At 43.9% G+C, this 21,551-nt stretch overlaps 1 protein-coding gene across 4 annotated transcripts in view; it reads right to left on the bottom strand.

Moving 5' to 3' along the window:
- Adgrf5 (adhesion G protein-coupled receptor F5) overlaps nucleotides 1–21,551 on the bottom strand; it is a 95,296-nt gene that overhangs the window by 64,012 nt on the left and 9,733 nt on the right. For 3 of the 4 annotated variants that reach the window (XM_055612198.1, XM_055612221.1, XM_055612213.1), the window contains exon 1: nucleotides 3,705–3,923. The exons of the other annotated variant lie outside the window; for it this stretch is intronic. The gene's annotated coding sequence lies outside the window, so the exon portion shown is untranslated. Of the gene's footprint in view, nucleotides 1–3,704; nucleotides 3,924–21,551 lie in introns of those variants that run through there. 4 annotated transcript variants of the gene reach the window in all.

Raw genomic sequence — 21,551 nt, 5'->3', positions numbered from 1 at the left:
AGGCTCCCTTCTGCTTTATGATCCTATCTTATGAGAACGACCACTTTCCCCACTTGTGTTACTGGAAAACCAGTGCCTGGCTAAAGCATGTAATATTCCCAGGTCACATACCAAGTGCAGTGTCTATTGCCAAAGCCCGACCTTTAACCTTTGTAGCGCACCGTCTCTATCTTCTCTTCAGGGATGCATCCTTCTTTGAAATACATCTACATTTCTCCACCTAGCTACTTTTCTGGCCCAACCCTCTAGATGGCTTGGCACTGCTGTAATGTTTTTTGGGGTGTAGCCCAATAATTACGTAAATGAACTCCGAAGTCAGACTGCCCGAAATGTAATTATGACTCTATTACCCACTTGCTATTTTTTTTAAAATTGACTTAACATCTGTATATTTGCTTATCTACAAAATAAAGATTATAATAACACAAGCCTCTTGGCACCACTGAAAAAGAGTAATCTTTACAAAGCTCGGGACACAGCAAGCATTTAAAGAATATATGCTGCTAAAATCTCGGCGATTACAGAACAAGATTCCCCGTATTTTTAATTCTGTGAAAATTAGCAAGCCTCTCTGGCGTACCTGATTCCACTAGGCTGTGATTTTAAAGTCTTTACTTTTATGATTATCATTTAGGAGGTAAGTGAGATTCCAATTCTTTTGAGGGTGGTGACCAGAGTCAAACAACACGAACTGAAATGCAGAGATGGTAGACCACCAGTGAGTCTATGGTGACTCTGTTATGCATACAGTGCATTACAGTGTCTTCGGCCTGCTCGTGCATTTAACTGAGCACATCCTGTTTACTAGAACATCTAATCAAACTCTGTGAGATCTGCAAGGAGCAGAGGCTAATGTATCTGTGTCAAATCAGTGGGGTCATTCCAGTTTAAACTGGGAAGACAATGCGGCGGTGGGTGGAGACAGGAACGTCTTCCCCATCCTTGCTTGCCAGCATTTGAACTCACACTGCTTACAGCTGTGCACAGCCCCAGCTTTTCAGAGTCGTAACCAGGTAAAGCTGCTGCCTCTCTCCAACCCCTCTCCCCGGCCAGGATTACCACTCTCAACCTTGGAGGCATAACGGAACCGCTGGGGAGACTGAAAGCCAACAACAAACTGCACAGGTCTCTTTCACAGTTGCAGCTGTGAAGTGTGTGGACCTTGCTCTGGCTATGGGAAGCATCCTGGGTGACAGTAATGGATGGCAGGTATTCCAGCCTGCAAATATCCAAATGATGCAATACCTTGAGGCCCTTTCACAACCCCCAGCAAAGCATTCACCGTGCCGTGCCGTAAAAGCTAAAGCACTCAAGATAACCCTGTAAATTATCTGTTATCTTTTATCTCCACAATCCTAGCTAAGAAAGGGGCTGATGGGCTGAAAAGAGATCTTAATCCTCATCCCAGAGCCCTGCAAGGGAGTCGCTGTGTAGAGCGGGGCCAATTGTTTTTAGCCTTGCTTTCATAGTCTCAGTTCTCATCTTTTATTCAGCAAATTGGGAATCAGATGCCTGTTTTTTACCTGTGGCCTGGTGAAAGAAGAGGCCTGGGTATCACCTGAGAGCACAGAACTTGCATATGAGTATATGAAACTGAACCGAGACTCACAGGGGGCAGATTTAGCCACTCAGGAGGCAGCAGCCCCTGTGACTATCTGACGGCCCTGGGGTGCCATGGAGCACCTTGTGGCTGCATTCTGGTGCAGCTCCGGGCTATCCGGCCCACCTCCCCCATCCACCCCCAGGTCAGTGCAGTGGGCAGAGAGGATTCATTAGCTCATTGACATCTCTGAGGAGGAACTGTGAGAAACAAGTTGAGCAAGATGGTCTACAGCAGAATTTCAACTCCAGCAGCCCTGAGTGACGCCAAGGTTTGGGCTAAAGAAATCTTGGCTATGTCAAGACAATATGAACAAACAACCAAGTGAGTTGCCATTACTCTTAGGGTTGTTGTTGTTTTGTTTCCGTTTTTCCTTGCTTGCTTTTTCTTTATTAAGGCACTTCTTGTTCTCTGTGACCCATGAGCACTTTTCATTGCGATGTTTTTCTTACTCTTTTATCTTTTTACAATATACAGAGTGGGGTCAGAGAGAGAAGGCCACCTTTTACATACTTAACTTTTAAAGTATTTGGAAGATGACCCATTAAGTAAAAATCAATTTTCCTTTGCCTTCATCTAGGCTTCCCTTAGTCAACCATTTAGCTTTCAAATGACAGATTGATCTATGTAGTCATTTAATTTCTTCACTTGTTCCCTCCTTTTTTATTTCTTGTATAAATATAACTGAAGTTCTTCAAAGGAAATGGCCAAACCACTAATTGTTAATCTTAATGTTTCATCCTTGGGAAGTTGTTAGTAATATTATTAAGTATGAAGGCAACACAAAAATAGCCAAATAGTAAAAAGGAGAGGAACTTTATTTTCAGACTTTCTAAATTTTAATGAGCTGAATGCATCCCTTTTATGTCATGTTATCCTTCCATGGAAGAGATATTAATTGTCATCAAAAGAATTTCACAATGAGAACACGGGGGAAGCCAGCCTGGCTTGTTCTAAGAGCCAGGAAGAATAAAAATAAGCCTTTAGCTGGTACTTGATGGATAATTTGTGGCAAAAGGAGAAAGCATATATTGAGATGTATAGAAATTTAAAACTGTCAAGAGCCAGTCCTCCACAGTAAGAAAATATTCACATATTCCTATGCAATCAGGAAAAAAATGGCTTACCTCTATCTTCCCAGTACTCTGGACATAGAGGAGGCAAGTCTGAGGCCAGCCTAGTCTACCTAGCAAGTACCAGGCCAACCAGGGCTACGTAGCAAGACACAAGACCCTGTCTCAAACACTAGAAAAAGCAAACAAAATAAAAACAAGCACAGAAACAAAAACCAACCATATTAGGCCCTTTGGAAAGGACAAAGAGCTATGGCTACAAAGTCCGAGAAAACATGACTTAAATAGTGTACACTACAGAGATTTTTCTGCCATTCTACAACTTTCAAAACAAATCAGACTGTTTCTGTTGGTTGTTTTTTTGTTTTGTTTTGTTTTGTTTTGTTTCTTTTCAAGCCAGGGATTCTCTGTGTAGCCTTGGCCATCCTGGAACTCATTCTGTAGACCGGGATGGCCTTGAACTCACAGAGATCCACTGTCTTTGCCTCCCTAGTGCTGGGATTAAAGGCATGTGCACAACACTCACTCGGCTTGTCTGACTGGTTCTTAAACCCAGACATTTTAACTAAGCAACACACAAGCTCCCTTCTCCTCAGCCATGGGCAGGAGGTCTTTGTGCTAAACCCAAGCTCTGTCTGAGAGTTACTTCAGCTACTCTAGAGCAATCTCCCCTTTCTCCAGACCACTACCATGGCTGCTTGGCTATCAGGGCAGTACCAGCTCACTGATGCTCCTGACAATTTTGGGAGGATTCTGGGAAGTAACCCCTACTACTGAGAAAAACCTAATGGGTCCCAGAGAACAGGAGGGAGACGCTCCCCAACCCCCACCCCACAGCCAGCTTCACTGTGAACTGCCAGCAGGGCAATGATCTTAAGTGATCTATGTTACCTTCCCAGCACACAGCTATGCCGCAGATGATCAGGTAGAGCATATCTGGGACCATGCCGTAAGAGCAATATAAAAATGCCTCAGGTTGCCAGAGCTCTTGCTACAAAGGGATAGAGACCACAGAAAGAAAATTCTGTTACCTGTCTACCACCGTTGTTGTCTCTGAGCAAGCGCCTGCTCTCAACAGATGTCTAGAAACTTCTGCTTTTCACTACGGGGCCATTGGCCCCGCAGCCTTCTTGGGGACCTCACAGACAGTCGGAGGACAGCGGGGCAGGCATCACTGTGAACTGGACTGGCCAGTCCTTTGCTCAAGTTTTGCCTCCCCGAGCAGCGTTCCTCCAAGCCTCACGGAGCCATCCCCTAGAGCCTCGTTTCTGTTTGAAAAACAAGAAGCGATTTCCTGGTCCACTTCCCCGGATGGCGTATGCAATTTCCCTCACGCCCATGGGAAGTCCTTCAGGTCCTCTTATTGAGAAGCCTCTCCACCAAGTGGACAGACTTGTTTGGTCAATGCCCCTTGTTCTTGCTTTCCTTTCTCCAAGGGGGGAAAAAAATTGAAAACAAAAATAGTACAAACCAGAAATGGGTTAGCACTTGTGAGTGAGCAGTACAGAATACCTGATTTAATCCTCCAAGATATGTCCATGTATTAGACTGTGTAAGGAAATCTCAAACTACCCTTGAGCCCCTTGTCTCTAGCAGGGCCAAGAAGTCAGAAGCTAAAAATATATCAGAGGATGAGAGAGCTGTGATTCAAACACATCACAGTAGGGAGGTCTAGTTTCCAGGGAAACTGACCATTTGTAGACCAAATGATATTCATTCAGTGACACTTCAACATCTCTCAGCAACAGTGATATTTGAAGATAAGGAGAGATAAAGATGGCTGGTCCCCAGAACTAGTCGGCAGGCTCCCGTTCCAGGGTTTAAGAGTAAGCCAGAACCACAATTACAGTTTCTGAGCTGAACACGATCCCGCCTGCGTTTACCCTTACAAGTGAAGGCACTGGGGCTCAAGGAGAAGCTGTGACCTGTCCGGGTTCAGAAGAAAGATGGGAAGCTGTATATTGCCATTGAGTAAACCCTTTTTTGTGGGAAGTGCTGTGCAGTTTCTGAAACTATCCGCATAGGCTTTGCTGAATAAGGTCCTGCTGGGGACTGGGAATCTGTGTAGGAAGTAAGCAATCCAGATGCTCCCAAGTATTAGAGAAAGCTGTACCGTCAGGGCAAGGATCCCAGAGCCTCACCGTAACGAGTCAGACCACCAATCCCTGGTCACACAATCACATGCACGTGACTTGATGATATTGACCCTTAGTTTTACTGCGTGGAACTGTGATACAATCATGTTGAATATATAGGCCTTGCTGTAGATCATTTGGAAGAGCTAGTCCTAGTCTGCACCGGCCAGGGAGGTGAGTCAACATGGGAAAGTTCTCGGCACTCAAGCCTTAAAACGTGAGTTCGATCCCTAGAGCCCATGTAAAGGTAAATGGGGAAAAAAAAATCAACTATATAAAATTGTCCTATGACCTCTACACACTATCCCGGCACATCACACTACACACAAACACATACATGCTAAATTTAAAAATAAAAAGTTTAGGCCTGGGCTGAAAACATGGAGCCTACTTCCTCTATCTCATTTCTCCCTCTGCTCCACTCTGCCACCCTTTGGTCCTGTGCACCTTCTGAATATTCTATCTTTGCAGGGCAGACAGAAAGTAACAATCAGAATGGAGACAAAAGCTTGGTAAAGTCATCCCTCAGGAGTCAGTTCAAGGAGCCCCCGAAGACTCAAAAGTCTAAGGATGCTCAAGTCATTTATATCAAGTAGCATAGCATTCACATATAACCCGTGCGAATTAAATCATTAAATCATTAAAACATACATTAAATCACCTAAATCACTCAGTTTGTCAATGTAATGTAACATAAATGTTATATAAATAATTGTGATTCTGTATTGTTAGAAGATCATGACAAGAAGAAAGGGTCTGTATACTTTCAACATAGAATTATTTTCCAGACAGTTTGAATCCAGCGTTGGTTGAATTGAAATATATGCTAACAAAAAATACAGAAGGTTGTATTTGGGCAAAAGAGCATGAACCCATATAATGCATTATTCCACACCTAGGCTCTCAGCTGCTTGACCTAGCTAGTTTTTGCCTGAGCTGTGGGAGCGAGTCCCTGGGCATGGTGGCTGGACTGCAGCTGGCTCTCTGATGTGGACCTGGGAATTGACAGAGTGGCTTTCCCTTTCCTTTCCTTCAGCACGGGACACTTTACAGGAAAACAAAGCTGGGTGGAAAATGAAACTGCCGTATGCTCCCCATGCAGCTCGGTTAACTGGCGGAGTACGTGGCCTTGTTGCAGCTCCAGGTGGCTTTGGCCATCAGAGGCACCTTTCTCTTTAATTCTAGAGTGTCGGGGTTGGTGGCAAGTTGAACTCAAACCTCTGCAAGCAAGCTGTGGATGCAGCCAGAGTAAACAATCCACCAGTTGTGTTACCCAATCCTGTTAAAAGCAGTGTTGTCCATGCCAGGTGCAGTCTTAGAAAAGAGACCCCCCTGCTTTTCCAGGCAAGAATTTCAGCTGCAGTCCCTATGTATTTTCTAGTCATTTTATTCCTCCTCTTCTTCACCTAAAATGCTTTCTCTTTTCACATTTATAGGTGTTATTTTCTCCAAAGACCCCCCTAACTCTCCTGTCCTGAGCCAAGTGTTTCTTTTCCCCATCTCATGGTGCCTTAAAGGTGTCTTTGCTGCTACCATTCTGCAGCCAAATGATCGTTTTAGTGCACTGACTATAAGCACTTTGAGGACAGGGACTAGTGTAATTTATTTTATGCCTCGGTCCTCCTACACAAACAGAATATGGTAGATGATCAATAGAAGCTGCTGAAATTAAGCCATGTCTTGTCAGTTCTCACAACTGGTTCCTGCTCTTAGCAAACGGGCCCATGGCTTCAACTTTGGAATGCTTCTCTGCTGACATGTATCCCCCAGGCAAGATCCACTTTGGTTTAAATATTTGTATGATGACTCTCAAATGTCTGTCTCTGTCATGGACCAGAACCCCTGACCCACACACCCAATTGCATTTATACCATTTCCATCTGGGACTTCAACAGGACCTCAGGCTGCACATGCCCAAAATGAAGTCACTGACCTTCCCTCCAAATAAGTTATTCCAATGGACTTGGCCATCTCCATCCTTCCGGGTTACCAACACCAAACCCTACAGCCATGCTGGTATCACTGGTTACCTCTCTCTTGTTAGAAAATAGCATACCCAAAAGAAGAGGTGATGACCATTGATTCCCAGGAGAAGACTATTTGAACATAATATATCATCACAAACCATAGCCCAGAGCAATATTCCCAAAGATGTCCATGCAAATCTACTGGGAAAACATTCCCACTTCCACATCTTGGCTGGATCAGTACCACTTTTGAAATCCATAACCAGGTGCTGGCAACCCTTTTGACCCTTTGTGGCCCAGGCTCAGCTCTGTTTTGCTATTTTCATGTCTCTGCCATTGCTCTATCCTTATGTAAGGAAGGCGTAAGTAAATAACTAAGCCGTTCTATAGTGTACTGATGGCTTTATTGCTATCTGTGCTGTGCGTATTTTGGCAGAATCTATAATAAAGGCAGTGGACATGTCTGTGCTAAGCTGTAACCTCCAAAGTTGTCACACTCACTGTAACATACCCATTCTTCCATGGGTCTGTTACTATACATCTCTCAGATAGTGGTGGTAGTTTGCAGAGGGAGATTCTATATCTTCTGCCTTCTGAGACAGTTGAATGCATTTGACAACCTCTTCCTACCTCTTGATGCCTCCAGAAAACCCGACAGCCTCCCAAACACACTCCATGGAGAAATCTGCATGGAGTCTGCCATTTTCCCTGCCTTTTCCTGGGAGAGGGAAACTTGAGCCATTATGGCTCTGTAGAGTGGCCAGCAGCAACCCTCACTTGACTCTTATTGTCCTCTACTTGGGGGAAGCTGACTTGAATCCTCAAATACAATATCCTGAAGTGACATCATTCCTGTAGAGAGAAAAAAAAATGCTGGCTGTTCCCATGTATACCACTCAGATGCCTCAGCTGCGATGCATAGGACATCAGAGTTATTGTCCAGTAGTTACCTCCTCCCCTAGTGAGCAGAAGGGGATGCTGAAGGAGTTGGGCATTCCCTTGAAAGAAAGGGAAAGAAATCTGTCTAGAAGGAAGCTGTACTTTCCCTCTTGCCGTTTACATGTTAACGCCTGGGTACGCTGGTCAAGCACCTCGGTTCTTCCATGATGCATTCTGGGGCAGGTGCTATGCACCAGCAGATAATGTATCCTGCTGATGTGACTGGCACTGAGTGTAATCTGCAAACACTGGACTCTAGGTTCAGACCTTCAAAGTGGTCCCCTATGCACATTCCAATATTCTCAGCTCCTTTTGGGACCTCATCATTTCTCATGAACTACCACCACTATCACCACCCCAAAAGAAAACCAAAAACGAAAAAGAAAAAAAAAAAAAGAAAAAGAAACGAAAACTCAGTCCTTTATGATAGGCATAATTTCTTCCAAATTTACTAACATAATTAACATGGCTACTAAACAGCCATATTGCCCAAGCTACCATAAAAAAATACACATGTATTCATATATATATACATGGAATAGCAATAAATGGAGAAAAAGAGGCCATGAATTTGAAAGAAAGCAAAGAGAAGTATATGGAAAGATTTAGAGGAAGGAAAGGGAAGGGGAAGCGCTGTAATTATAACCTCAAAAATTAAAAAAAATTATAATATGGGAGGGAGGAGCCAAAGATTCATGCATGGCATGAGAAAAAAAAAATAAGAATCAAAATAGGCTAAAAGAAGCCCAGGTATCCTAGGTTCATTTGTACCACTGTGTTAAAAACACTCTGTCAAAAAGATTTAAGGGGAAAAGGGATTTATTTGGCTTACAATTTCACGTCACAGCCTATCATTTTAGAGGAAGTCAAGGGAGAAACTCAAGCAGCTGCCCAAATCACACCCACAATCAACAGTAGCGATAAACCTATGCACCCTTGACACCTGCTCGATTATTAGTTTTCTTCACCTAATAAGGTTCAGGGCCCAGCCTAAGGAATGATACTATCAATAATAGGATGGTCTTTATACATCAATTAACATTTAAAACAAACCGCACAGATACACCTACTGGTCAACCTGGTCTAAATAATTCCTCATTAAGACTCTCTTTCTCAGGTGACTCTTGGTATAATGTTCTTTTGGAATGTATACAATTTACCCTTGTTCATTCAAAAGTGGATTTCTCTACCCCGCTATCTGGGTTTGAATCAGCATCACCTGTCTCAAGTTAGTGAAAACATGCCACCATTTATTCTTTATATTGTCAATTAAACAACCAGCCCCAATGCTGAGCAATGGAAAGGATCCTGGTCAGGGAGGGAGAGAGAGCAAGCAGAAAGAAGGCAGAGAATCGGCAGGAGAGGTCTTAGAACCATGTGGAGGGATGACCTGGACCTGAGATATGGCTAAAAGCAAGTATAATGGGTGAAATCTGAATGTTAGGAAACTATGCTGGCTTGGAGGTTTAGGATGGAGTAACTAGTGCCCAGCATTGTCTCTAGGTTAATTAAATAAATCCCAGTCTCTGGGTGGTGATTTGGGTATACAGCTGGTTTAGGAATAACCACTACTTAACTTAAAGATAAGTCAATAGTAAATATTAAAACCCACGACAGGTGACTGTAGGCTCTGTGACATCTACAATAAAAACTAAACTTGACACCAGGTGACTGTACCAATTGCCTGTGTTAGGGAAAAACTAATAGACTTAATTAAGGTGGCAGTCCCTTCTTAGTGTCAGAGAAAGCATAGAATTGGGTTTTCTGTCTTTCCATGCAGTTCTCTTAAGTTTATATACCAGCACTCCGCATTCCCTTCAAACATATTCCCTCATCCCAATTTCCAGAGCAGAACAGTGGGTCACAAAGGTAAAGTGGCGCGACTCCTCCGTCCTAGAGAAGGCAATCAAGTATCTGCCGACAGGTATTCCTTCTCTGTTCATTAATACAGAGGATGACACTTTCTACACGAGTCCAAACCACAGTCCCCTGAATAAGATCATTTCTGCTGTAGGGAAGCATCCAGTACTCATTCTCTCCTCCTTCAACAACTCCTAATCATACACTCTCCAAGCCCCAGCTTCTCTAAAGTTCTCAGAGCAACAGCACCATAGAGGATAAAGACAGGAAGTTCTTTCTCAGACAATGTCTATAACTTAACTTTCCTCGTATGTCAACCAGCCAGCTTTGTTCCAGAGAGAATTCCTTCTGTCCAAGCTGTGAAGTTGTGTGGTACTCTTTAGATAGAACCCTAGCCTATAGTGGCTATGAGGATTCCATTAGACTCTCGCCTGACTCTAACAAGGAAGATGCTGAAGAGCGGGGGACCACCGCAGGAGCACTGGCCCACATCAGGGTAGACTCTAGAACCAAGAAAAAAAACCACTGTTAGGAGCCAGTCTCAGACACCTGTACACTCTTCATGGCATGTGTATTCTCCTAGGTTACTGAGCCCAAAGGACTCCCACTTGCCATATATGTTTGTGTCTGTATTGCCTTCAGTTGGTGCAAATGAAAATAAAAGTAAACAAAACAAAAAAAATAGAGTTTGTGAATTCCTTGGAACTGACATAGAAAATGTGAGCACAAAGAGTTAGGGGTCAGGGAGTGATCAAAGATGAATTTATAAAACCTGCTTGGGGCAACACTGTTCTGCCGTGGGCATCCATCAACTCTTCAGCGTATCGTTTGCCAGGCACCCACCCTTACTCCAACAGACCTCTCTCCTTTCCTAAATGCTGCGCCTCTGATCAGCTCTTCACTCTTTGAGGTAACATAACATTCTGCTTTCCATCCCACTAGTAAAATCGCCACAATCGGTTCTCTGTCAAGAACACTGTTAAGGTTCCTGTATCCTTTGTGTTTTAACATTTCCACAAAGATGCAGGCAGAAACGTCACCCATATGTGATGTCTGAGATGGAGGGGCCATTTATGAATACAGAAAGAGGTGATGCTAAGCTTAGAATAGTCCTGTGGTCTTTTCATTATGATCTTTCCTGATTTGGTTTTATTTATTTATTTGCTTATTTGTAAGTGAGAAGGGGTCACGGCCCATAGCTCAGGCTGGCCTCAGTCACTTCCTATGTCTCAGCCTCCAAGCCTGAGCTATGATAGCTGGATTACTGACTTAATTAGAGGCAAAGATTAATTAGTTAATTAGTTAGTTAATCACTTGATGACACTGTAAATGAATTAGACAGCTCTTACCAGAGCCTGTATCCTTCCACAGGAGAATGTTGAGTTGATTTTTAGCAAGTTGTAAGACCACTGACCTGAAATGTATTAACTGGCACAATAGTGGTATGTACTACACAATGCCACATGCTGAGAGAACAGAAATGGCCCTGCTGTTGACAGAGTCTGTGTGTGCTTGTGGAAGCCAGAGGTCCCTTCTTACCTTATTGTTTGAGACAGCATCTCTACCTCAACCTGGAGTTCACTGATTGGCTAAATGGCTGCCAGGGATTCACCTGTTCCTACCCATGTCCCCCAGGAAGGGGTTAAAGATGTCTATCAAGATGCCTGGCTTTTATGTGGGTGCTGTGGATCAAAAATAATTTCATCCACTGGGCCATTCCTCCAGCCTCTCTGTGGAAGGATTAGAAGCAGAGAAACCTATGTCCGAGCCTCTTCATTTCTGAAATTATACTTTCAGAGGCAATTGGACTTAAATGAGAGAACAGCTTGTCTTCTGATTCCATAGTTTGAAGGGCTAAATGTTATCCATTTCTATTCCCAGTGGGTTGCACATTAGTGTGAATTTGTGTAGGTCCAGAGTTGAAGATTCTGTATGATATAGGGGAGAGAGGTGAGAGACAAGAAAGTAGGTCAGAAGGTAGAATTTCAACACATATTTTTAAATGTGCCTGTGGGCTGGCATGCTGTTTGCACATAAATTCATCCTTTTCCTACTAACTCTGTCTGTGATCGCTCTAAAGCCATGTCCCCTGGCCATTGTGTAACTGATACTAGTTTTCACACTGGCTACTACATACCCCTCTCCTTGCTCCTAGCAACCTACATGAAAAGGTTAATTAAATGAGAAAAGTCCAGATGGACTTGTTGTTCCACGTGGGTCTCTGTTTTGTTGTCTTTCCTGTGGTTTAGGACAAAAGCATGGCTCCTGCTTCTCCTAATGGCCTGCATCATCCTCTACGGTTCTGAGCCCTGTTCCCTCTCTCTGTAGGCACGAGGGTCAGACCTACCAGTGTGCTCGAGAATGGCTCTTAAACTCTTCCTTTGACACACCCTGTTCTTCTTCCCATGCTCACTGCAACGCTTTGCTGCTACTGTCACAGCGAACCTTAATCAGAGTGCACAAGCCTGGATGTCTCAGCTGGTATTCAATATAGGATGGAATCCCAAAGAAGCAGACTCTAATCCTAGTGAAGGAATGGACTTGCTAGCAACATGAGGGCAAGCGGGCAAGTGGGCAAAGAGCAAAAGCCTGTCTCCATGTCGTTATAGAGGTATCCAGCAGAAGATGTGGTCCAGATTAAAAGTATGTGTCTTCCAGCCTCAAGATCCAGATTGGATTTTCTAATTAAGCAAATAACCCTTCACAGGTGTGCCCTCTATTTTTGAATTTCAGTTAATTCCATATGAAGTCAGGTTGACAACCAACTTGATGGCTAGGTGGCCATCACGCCTAGCACGCACAAAAACCAGAGGTTCAGTTCCCAGAACCGTAAACCAGAATGCTGGTGTACAACTGTGACCCCAGCCCTTCAGATGCATAGGCAGGAGAATTAGAAGTTCAAGGTCATCGTTGTACAGAGTGGGTTCAAGACCAGCCTGGGATACAATAGGGAGTGTATTGAAGCAGAAAAGGGGGCTGGGAAGGAGGGCTTATTTGCAAGCAAGTGTGTGGTCCTGAGTTTGGATCTCCAGAATCCATGTAAAGGCCAAGTGTGCATTGTGGCCTGCCTGTAATCTCAACCTCCAAAGACTGAGGCAGGGGAGTGCCATATCAACCTGGCTAGTTTGGTGAGTTCTGCCTGAGTTGTTCTCTGGCCTTCACGTGTGGTGGCACATGTACTGGTGCACATGCATACATGTATTCATGAATGGAAACAAAAGAAGGAAACGTGACACAAGATGATTAGTAACTATTAAAAAGAAAAGAGTGGGTGATCAATTAATGTTTTTAAGAGACGAATGGGCGAATCAAAGCCGCACTTTCTTTTACTTCATCAGTTTGCAGCTGCCTAAGATACCTGCTGTTAGTATAATTCAATGTTCAGCTGCCGAGGACATCTGCTGTTAATGTAATTCAATATATTCAAAAGCAATGTCAGGGTGTGATTCAGTTGCCAACAGTCTCGGTTAGTTTGTTGCTGCCATGATAATATACACTGACAGAAATAATTTAAGTAAGGAAGGGTTGCTTTTTGTTAATAGTGTGACAGACAGTCCGTCGTGGGAGTGAAGTAAAAGCAGCAGTTTGAAGCAGGTTGTTGTATTGTGTCTTCAACCAAGAAGCAGAGAACAGTGATTGCTTATGCTCAGTTTGCTTTCTCCTTTATACACAGTCTAGAATCCCAGCTGATTGTCACCCACACTAGGCAGGTTTTCTTTCCTTAACTAATCTAATAAAGATAATCTCTCATCGGCATGCTCAGAGGACCACCTCTCAGGTGATTTTAGATTTCATCAAATAGATCATTTAGATTAACTATCACAATAACATATTCACATGAGGTTTTCTATGACATTGGAACCTCAATGAAACCCCTATTGCTAGATGAGTGGCCAACACTACATATAGAAAGAAGTACACTGCCATCTTGGGTGAAGTAAAATTGTTTCTGGGAGTACACTTAAACCATAGGTTTTTCAAAATGTAAACTACAAGGGTAGCAATGACAAGTCAACATAGCCTTCTGGTCAACCCCAAAAGGGTTTCCCAGTAGTAACAACTGCCATCCCACCCACCTACCCAAGGCTTGCCTCCAGGGCCTCTGATTTTACGTTCTATTTCTCTGGGGGATGATAAAATCTTTTTTTAAAAAGCTGCTTCAAGACTATATCACACGTCAGGTAACGTGAAGATGTTTGCTTGAGGCAAAAATGTGAAAAGGATTGGCCAATGACCAGTCAGATCTGTGAAGAACGACAATGGCTCTGAAATTCAGTCATGAGAAGGGGCCAAAAATAGGCTGGTTCATCCCTTTAGATCTCTTTCCCCTAACCGGGCTGCCTTGTCTGTCCCCAGTAGGAAAGGATGTGCCTGGTTCTGCATCATGTATCACGGCAGGTTGGTACCCACAGCCGACCTCCCACTTCTCTGAGAAGGGGGAGAACACATGGGCAGAATTTGGGAGGACAGGAGGTGACTGCAATCAGGATGTAAAGTAAATAAATAAGTAAGTTTTATTTCTTTAGGGTAGCTGAGAAGAAGCCCAAAGTCAAGGTTGGGGGTGGGTAATAGTGGTGAAAACAGAAAATAAAGCACAAATGAGAACCTTTTTTTCCTGAAGTTTGACTCCTTGTGCTTTTTCAGAGCCTAGACATGAGGAAGGCTGAAAAATGAGTCTGTGAGTATGCTTTGAGGAAACTAGGCAAGAAGGTCTTGACGGAGCAAGGACACTGTTATCTTTGTTACCAGTTGTGAATTATTTAAAAGAGAGTGTAAAGGCACATAATTTCCAGTCTTACACATGTTAGTAACTCACATTCAAAATAATTTGTTTTTTTGTTTTGTTTTGTTTTGTTTTCCATACTGGGGAAAAGCATTAGTCTCTAATGTCTTGCCTATAAATCAACTGAATCCTTTGCCTCCCCAAAGTGAAGTCATGGGGGTGACATTGCTTATATGGGCACACCACACAGGTATGGTGCCTTCTTTGTTCACCATTACGGGGACTTCTGAGACAGGCACAGACCTTCTCATTATCCTCTTAATCAAGCTGGTGAACATATAGATGAATTGTCCTGGGTTCCAGCCTTACCCTAAGTCTTTCAGGCAGGGTAAGATGTTAAAGAGAAGGGTGTTCTTGGGGTCTGCCACTGCTCTTTAAAATGACCGAGCATTGTGCAAATGGATGCCTTGCCCCGTGGAGATTGTCCACACTGCCACAGCTCTGATAATCTACTCCAGCACAAGGAAGAGGCTGGGTTTCCAAGTTCAAGACTTTTTCTAATTACATTGCCTTTGATTTATCAGCATTCACCTCTCAGGACCATGAGGCTATTTTGGGACTTGAAAGTTAGTGTACAAAACACAGCTACAGATCAACAATTACATGACTATTCCAGGCCCACACCCCTCCAGCTTGCCTCATCTGACCTGGAATGCTAAGATGGAAAAGCCATTTATATTTTTAGTCTTTCCACACAAATACACACATAAAGATGCAGATATAGGTGTGTGTGTGTGTGTGTGTGTGTGTGTGTGTGCGTGTGTGTGTTTATGTACTCCTGGATCTCTTACACACTCAAACTTCACATAGCAATGGGAGTGAAGTGGGCAGCATATACAATTCTATGGATCATGAAAGATTTTAACATATTTAACAGCTAGATCGGACATTTTCTTAACTTCTCCTCTTTTCATCGAGCTAGCCTTCCCTGTCCCCCTGAAATGCTAGGGACTGAACCCAGGGCCACACACACATTAGGCAAATGCTTTAGCACAGTTACATCCTTGGGGACAAACCCGGTTTATTTGACAATATAATATTCTTGACTAATTATTTACATTGATAATTATTAACTAAGAAGCAAAACGTTTCTCTTTAAAACATTATTAATCAAGCAAATATTTACATGTGAACTAAACTTGGTGCTTACCAATTTTTAAACACAAACAGAAACTCTAAGGGTCACATAGTTACGGAATCAAAGTGATCCCTGCCCAGTTTCTTTGTCCTTCCCACCCCCAGGCTAATATGACTGGCCACTGCTTTCTGAAAGAGCCAGGTGTAGTCTGTGTTGGGCTTGATCACAGTAGATAACTGGAGATGCCCCTTAGCTTTGCTTCCCCTCCCTCTATCTCCTGAATGCTGGGATGTGGGCCACCAGACATGGTTTATTTGGTGCTGGGATGGAACCCAGTGCTCTGGTCATGTTAGGAAAGCACCCTACCAGCTGAGCCATGGCCCTAGCTCCGTGGCTTACTTTTTCAATCCATACTTCAAAAGAGGATCTATGTCAATCTACAGGAGCTACAGACCCTTGAGGCAAGCTCCCACAGTTCTCACCATGGTGGAGCCTATTCATTTTTTGTTGAATCTTTAGTATTTGTATTTATTCATGACTTTGTGTCTCTGTGTGTGCACCATGGTATAGGCAACTGAACAAAACATAAACGGGGCATCAGGTTCCCTGAACTTGGAGTTAAAGGCAGTTGTGAGCTGCCTGATATGGGCCCAGGTCCCCTGGAACAGCAGCCAGTGACCTTAACTGCTCATGTTAAAGCCATCTCTGTAACCCCAGGCAGGTAGGATTAAAAGCAACAGAGTAGCTAGCTGAGCCTTTCTGTGTAAGGAACCATTATATAAATGAAAGTTGTATGAATTAACTCCAGTATACTTTTTTCTTCCCTTGAGACAAAGTATCACCGTGGAGCCCTGGATGCCCTGAAACTTTCTGTGTAGACCAGGCTAGCCTCAAACTCACAGAAACCCTCCAGCTTCTTCCTCTTCCTCCAGAGCATTAGGCTTAAAGATATACACTACCATTCCTGGCTAACATACTTTTAACAAAAAGACACACAAACAATAGCTAGGAGCTTAGGTAATATTGTGGAACTCACTGATTGGAGCAATTCTTTCTTAGAATAACCAAGATGGTTTTTGTTGTTGTTGTTGTTGTTTCGCATTGTTTAGGATTGACAGCATACGTTGATAACCTTTTTGAGATTTTGCTTCATCTTTTATTGATCTTTAATACTCTGTAGACATTTCACCCTTATTGCACACAGCCTTCCCTTCCTACTCTGTCATCACCAAGTCAATGAATGAACTCTTCAAATGGGCAGAGGGAACTGCTCTAAAGGTCACCTGGCCTGTCTTCGTTAGCGTCCTCCTCATGAACTTGAAGCAATCCTTTCAGAACACATATACAAAGGTAGGTAGAAGACAGACTTGTTTATGCCAAGCAGAACTGGGGAGAAAGCTCACAGAACAGGGAGGCCATAGGAACCCTAAAGTCTTCCCTCTTCTCTAGAAGCTAATCTCACCTCTTTCTTTTCCCAAGTCCCCCCCCCCCCCCTTGGCCCTGACTAGCTCTGTCTGGAAACCTCTCCCTAATTAAGAGGAAGGAAAACATCAAAATTCTCAGTTCCAAGCCAACCTGGGCCACCTAAAAAGAAAAAAAAAAAAAAAAAAAAAGAAATGTGGTATGCAGTGCCTGGAGGCAAACAGCTTTGGCTCCACCTGAGCCTGGAGGAAGGAAGCAGGAAGTCTTGCTGTGGAACAGGGGTGAAGCAGCTCATTGGGACAGGCTGTCTTTTTACCTCCTGACCCTCTCTCTAATCATGAATATGGAACAACTGCCACAGTGCGGAAAGCTGAGCCTCTGGCAACATTAGCCGCCTCTCTCACATTCAGATAACTTATTTTGGGTAAGAAACAGACCACAAACCAGGATCTGCAGTTGCCTGTACAAGACCAGCAGAAGATCAAGCCAGGAAGCATTCTAGCATGGAGGGGAGAGAGGGTCCCAGGCCCCTGCCTCTAGCTAGTTGGTGGCTTCTGAGGAAGCGAGAGACAGTGTGTGTATGTATGTATGTATATGTGTGTGTGTGTGTGTGTGTGTATATACACATTATATATATATATATATGCAACAGAAGAGTACTAGTTACCCTCAGCTTGCCCTCCAGGTCCATCTCTGTCCCATCATGTCCTGCTCAGTACCCTATTCTATACCAGCATGTCTTCAACTAAGGCACTGCTACAGAACAGGGGTAAAGCAGCTCTCAGGGACATGCGATCCTGCTCCCTGCTGACCTTGGGAAGTATAAGGGAGCATCCCAGGAGATACTGCAGAATTTACTCTTCTTCCCTTCAGCAAGCTACAGTTCAGGAAATGATTCTCCTCAGCTTCTGACCCAGAGGGAGCCCTTTGTCCACAGCCATAGGTCTTGCCAAGTTCTTATGACACCCCTCCCCACACTCCCACCTTCCTGCCACTTTTTGTTCAAGGAAAAGCAACTATGCTGGCAGTTTTTTTCATGCTTCAAGTCACCTCTAGGCTTAGCTGTCTCACCTCTTCCATTTGCTAGTCAGAGTGTCATTTATTTATTTTCCCCCCTACATGATCTTCAGTGAAAAAAAAAAAGCAAGGCAAACAAGTAACAGGTAATTTCTATAATTTTTTTCGAGCAAAAATGATGTGAAGACAATAGAAGAGGGTGAGTGTGTGTGCATCTGAGTATTAGCGGTAGCGGCATGAGCCCCTCTTTCTTTCCTGCTGTGAAATCCTCCTCCTGCCCCTCGCCCTGCACACCCAGCTTCACTGGCTCAGGCCTCTTTGTGTTTTGTTCTTGTTGTTTCTAAGCCAGGGTCTTCTGTAGCCCAGGCTGGCCTTACATTTGCTACATAGCCAACGAGTGACCCTGAATTTCTAACCCTCCCTGAATGTTCACCTCCCAAGGACTGGGATTTCAGGCATGAAGCTCTCATGGCTGGTGCCACTGGAATGTTCCTACTGACATCACGTGTTTCACTCATCAAAGCTTCTGCCTCCTGGTGTATGTCTTCGGGCTTCTCAGCAAAGGGCCCTTCAGGACTGACTGCTCAACTTCCAAGGTAATATTAAGCATCTTGAGAACCAGAAATGCTTCCTATCAAGAGCTGCTTTGAGGAAACATGATTTTCAGTTTAATTGTGTGTTTTGGAAAGATGGACATTCTTAACCCTACAAAGCCCACAAAACCAGTTAGTTCCAACACTTACCATGCAAATTCTTTGTTAGCCAAATGACAACATTCTGGTGGCTTTGAAAGTGGCACCCCCTTGTGTGTTTTGGTCAGAGGACAACTTGTGGGATTTGGTTCTTTACTTCCACCATGCCAAGACAGGCTTGGCAACAAGTGTCATTACCCACTGAGCCGTCTTGACAACCACTAAATTTCCTTTAAATCTCAAGTATGAAAGATTTTAGCTGTTCTTCCCTAGCACCAATGCTCCTAGCCCTGCAGCTCAGAGATGTCACATTCACCCTCACCCACTAAACAAAGGAGGGGGAGAGAGGAATGGACACACAGATTCCTCCCCATCCATCCTTCCAGCCCTTTCTTGTCGGCGAGCTTGGTTTCCTAGCCACTTCCTGCCTTATCTACCCAGAAGGAAATAACAACACTCAGGATACTTTGTCTCTTTGCTTGCAGACCAGGCTCTGAGGCACAGGCCTCCTATCTGCCCATTCCATAAAGACTCAGGTTCAAACTCTTCTGGATTATGGAAAGTTGCTTAAGCTGCAGCGGCGAAAGCCCTCCAAAGGAACAAATTGCTTGATTCAAGTGTTTATTCTAGGCAACAACTGACTTCCTGCTTTGCAAACAGAGGTTTCAAAGCACCAATTCTTAAAATTCCAAAGAATGCTATAAGTGACCATATTTTGACCCGCTTATAGACCAAAATAAACCAGAATATCAGAAACATTTGAATTTGGGTTTTATTAGATTACAGAAATGTTTGAAAATAAAAGAAGAGTTCATAGCAAAGAAGAGAATTAGTGGCCTTCCTCTGGGGACACTTCTAATTTTAGTGTGACCTAAGGATGATCCACATGGTTTTGGCGAAGTCCTGCCTTCACACTCGAGAGAATGAGCTTGGTGCACAGAATGGCGGTTCTAGCATGTGCGTGTCAGAAGATGGACCCCATCAGGCAATGTCGGGACCCCCGGGACCTGGTTACAGAGTCCTAAAGCTCAACCCAGACCCTATTATCTAAAACCCAGCGGTGGGGCTAGGTAACTAGCATTTGTCCAAGCTCCATGGTGGTTCATTGGAGTTGAGTACATGGGAGCACATGGGAGTTGGGTAGTTATAGAGAGACAGAGGACTGCCTTATTCTATAGTTTCTCACCCTGAAAAGAGACTGATGACACGATGCTTGGTTCCCCCACTTTAGATGAGGTGACCAGAGCCTCCCAGTGTCTTTAGAAAAACATTGGCAGAGAGAGGAAATCTTGGATCAGTCCTCTCCCTTTCTCCCAACACACACACACACACACACACACACACACACACACACACACACACTGATTTCCAGCTAATAACCGGAGCAATTACAACTTCTGTTCCCATATCCAGCTCTGACAAGAATTAAAGTCACATATTATGTACAAAATGATGATTTTATACATGAATGCCTTGTATTTCACACATAAACGCCGCCTTCCTTCCTCCTTACCCAAGGGCCCAGCAGCCTATGTGTTCTCTAGGCCTGAAAATGGCCGCTGTCTCTGCTGCACCGCCTTCCCTTGTCCTTCCCGGGCCAGTTCGAGGTCACCTTTGCAGGAATCCCTCCCAGTTGCCTGCTCGCCCCTTCTTCCTTCTGTCAGAGCGCTAACTGAACTGCCCTGCAAAGATCTATTTTTAGGCTCTCCGCCTTCCTGCAGCACTCCCACCCTGTCAGTGTTTGCCTACTTTTCAGGCCCAGCGCCTTGCACCACACAGCCCAGAGAAGGGGGTGTTCACTCATGTTTGTGAATGATCCTTGAGGTGACGTATTCTTAGAGTCCTAGAAGACTCTACTTGGGCTGTGATGCCATACTGCTGGGGTAAAAGTTCTGCCACTCATTAACTATGGAGACATGGTGAGTTGTTTAACCTCTCCATTCCTCCGTCTTCTCAGCTATAAAGTGGAGACAGAGGTGTGACTATCTCCGGGTAAATGACACTCTCCACAGGAAGTGCTCAGAGCCGGGCCTGGTAGGTGTTAGTTCCTCCACGCTAGCAAGGGAAGAGCCAGAAGGACCTAAGCTGCTTCCCTCCTTACCTACCTCCTCACGCACTATCAAATTCATACTCTTCCTCCCTTTTTTCCCCTCCCTCCCTGTCTCTCTAAATCATCGTAATTCTTTCCAGGTTGCTAATATTTTTCTCCTCTCCCTTTCTCTGTCTTTTTCTACAGTATGGTGCAAGCCCATAGCTAAGATCATCCCACATACATAACCACCTTGAATCACTAGTGTGTACCTCCACAAATGTGGGAGTATATGCGTTTACAGATGTTAAAGTTTTATGGGTTAGTTTTTGGGGCTAAAATGGAACCACCCAATCTCAGCCAACTGGGAAAACCAGCCAAATCCTTAATAGAGTGGGGCTGTTTTAATTTTGCCCACTAATGTAGCACAATAAATAAGTACAAGTATCTCTCCAGGAGCATTCTGTGCTCTTAACTGTTGAGCCATCTCTTTAGTCTGTATTCTTTTGTTAGTTTGTTTGTTTTTGAGACAAAGTTTCACTAAATAACCCAGCATAGTCTGTAACTCACTGTGTACCCCAGTTTGGCCCCCGACTTGCAGTCATCCTCCTGTTTTGACCTCCCCAAGTGTTCAGATTATAAACCTGCCGGACCATGTTTTAGTTGAACATTTACTATTTTTTTTAAATCCTACCCTTTTCTGAGTAAGTATTCACATCAGTGAGTAACACTTACTCACTGGTTAAAAAAATTTGAGTACCGACTTTGTATGGGGGAGTGTTTCCCCCACCCCTACCCCCGTTTCATTCATTCTTTAATTTTCTTCTGTGTTAGGCATCAAACCTAGGGCTTTTCACAAGCTAAGCACGTATTCCACCACCAAGTTTACAGTCTACAGCTGGTCACACCATAACCACAGTGAGGAGAGTGAAGAGTAAACGCATGTGTCTTCGTTT

This window comes from Psammomys obesus, unplaced genomic scaffold (assembly GCF_907164565.1).
Source record: "Psammomys obesus unplaced genomic scaffold, mPsaObe1.curated_primary_1811, whole genome shotgun sequence".
NCBI lineage: Eukaryota > Metazoa > Chordata > Mammalia > Rodentia > Muridae > Psammomys > Psammomys obesus.
Note: the sequence above shows the minus strand (reverse complement) of the source record. Positions and strands in the feature narration are given on the sequence as shown.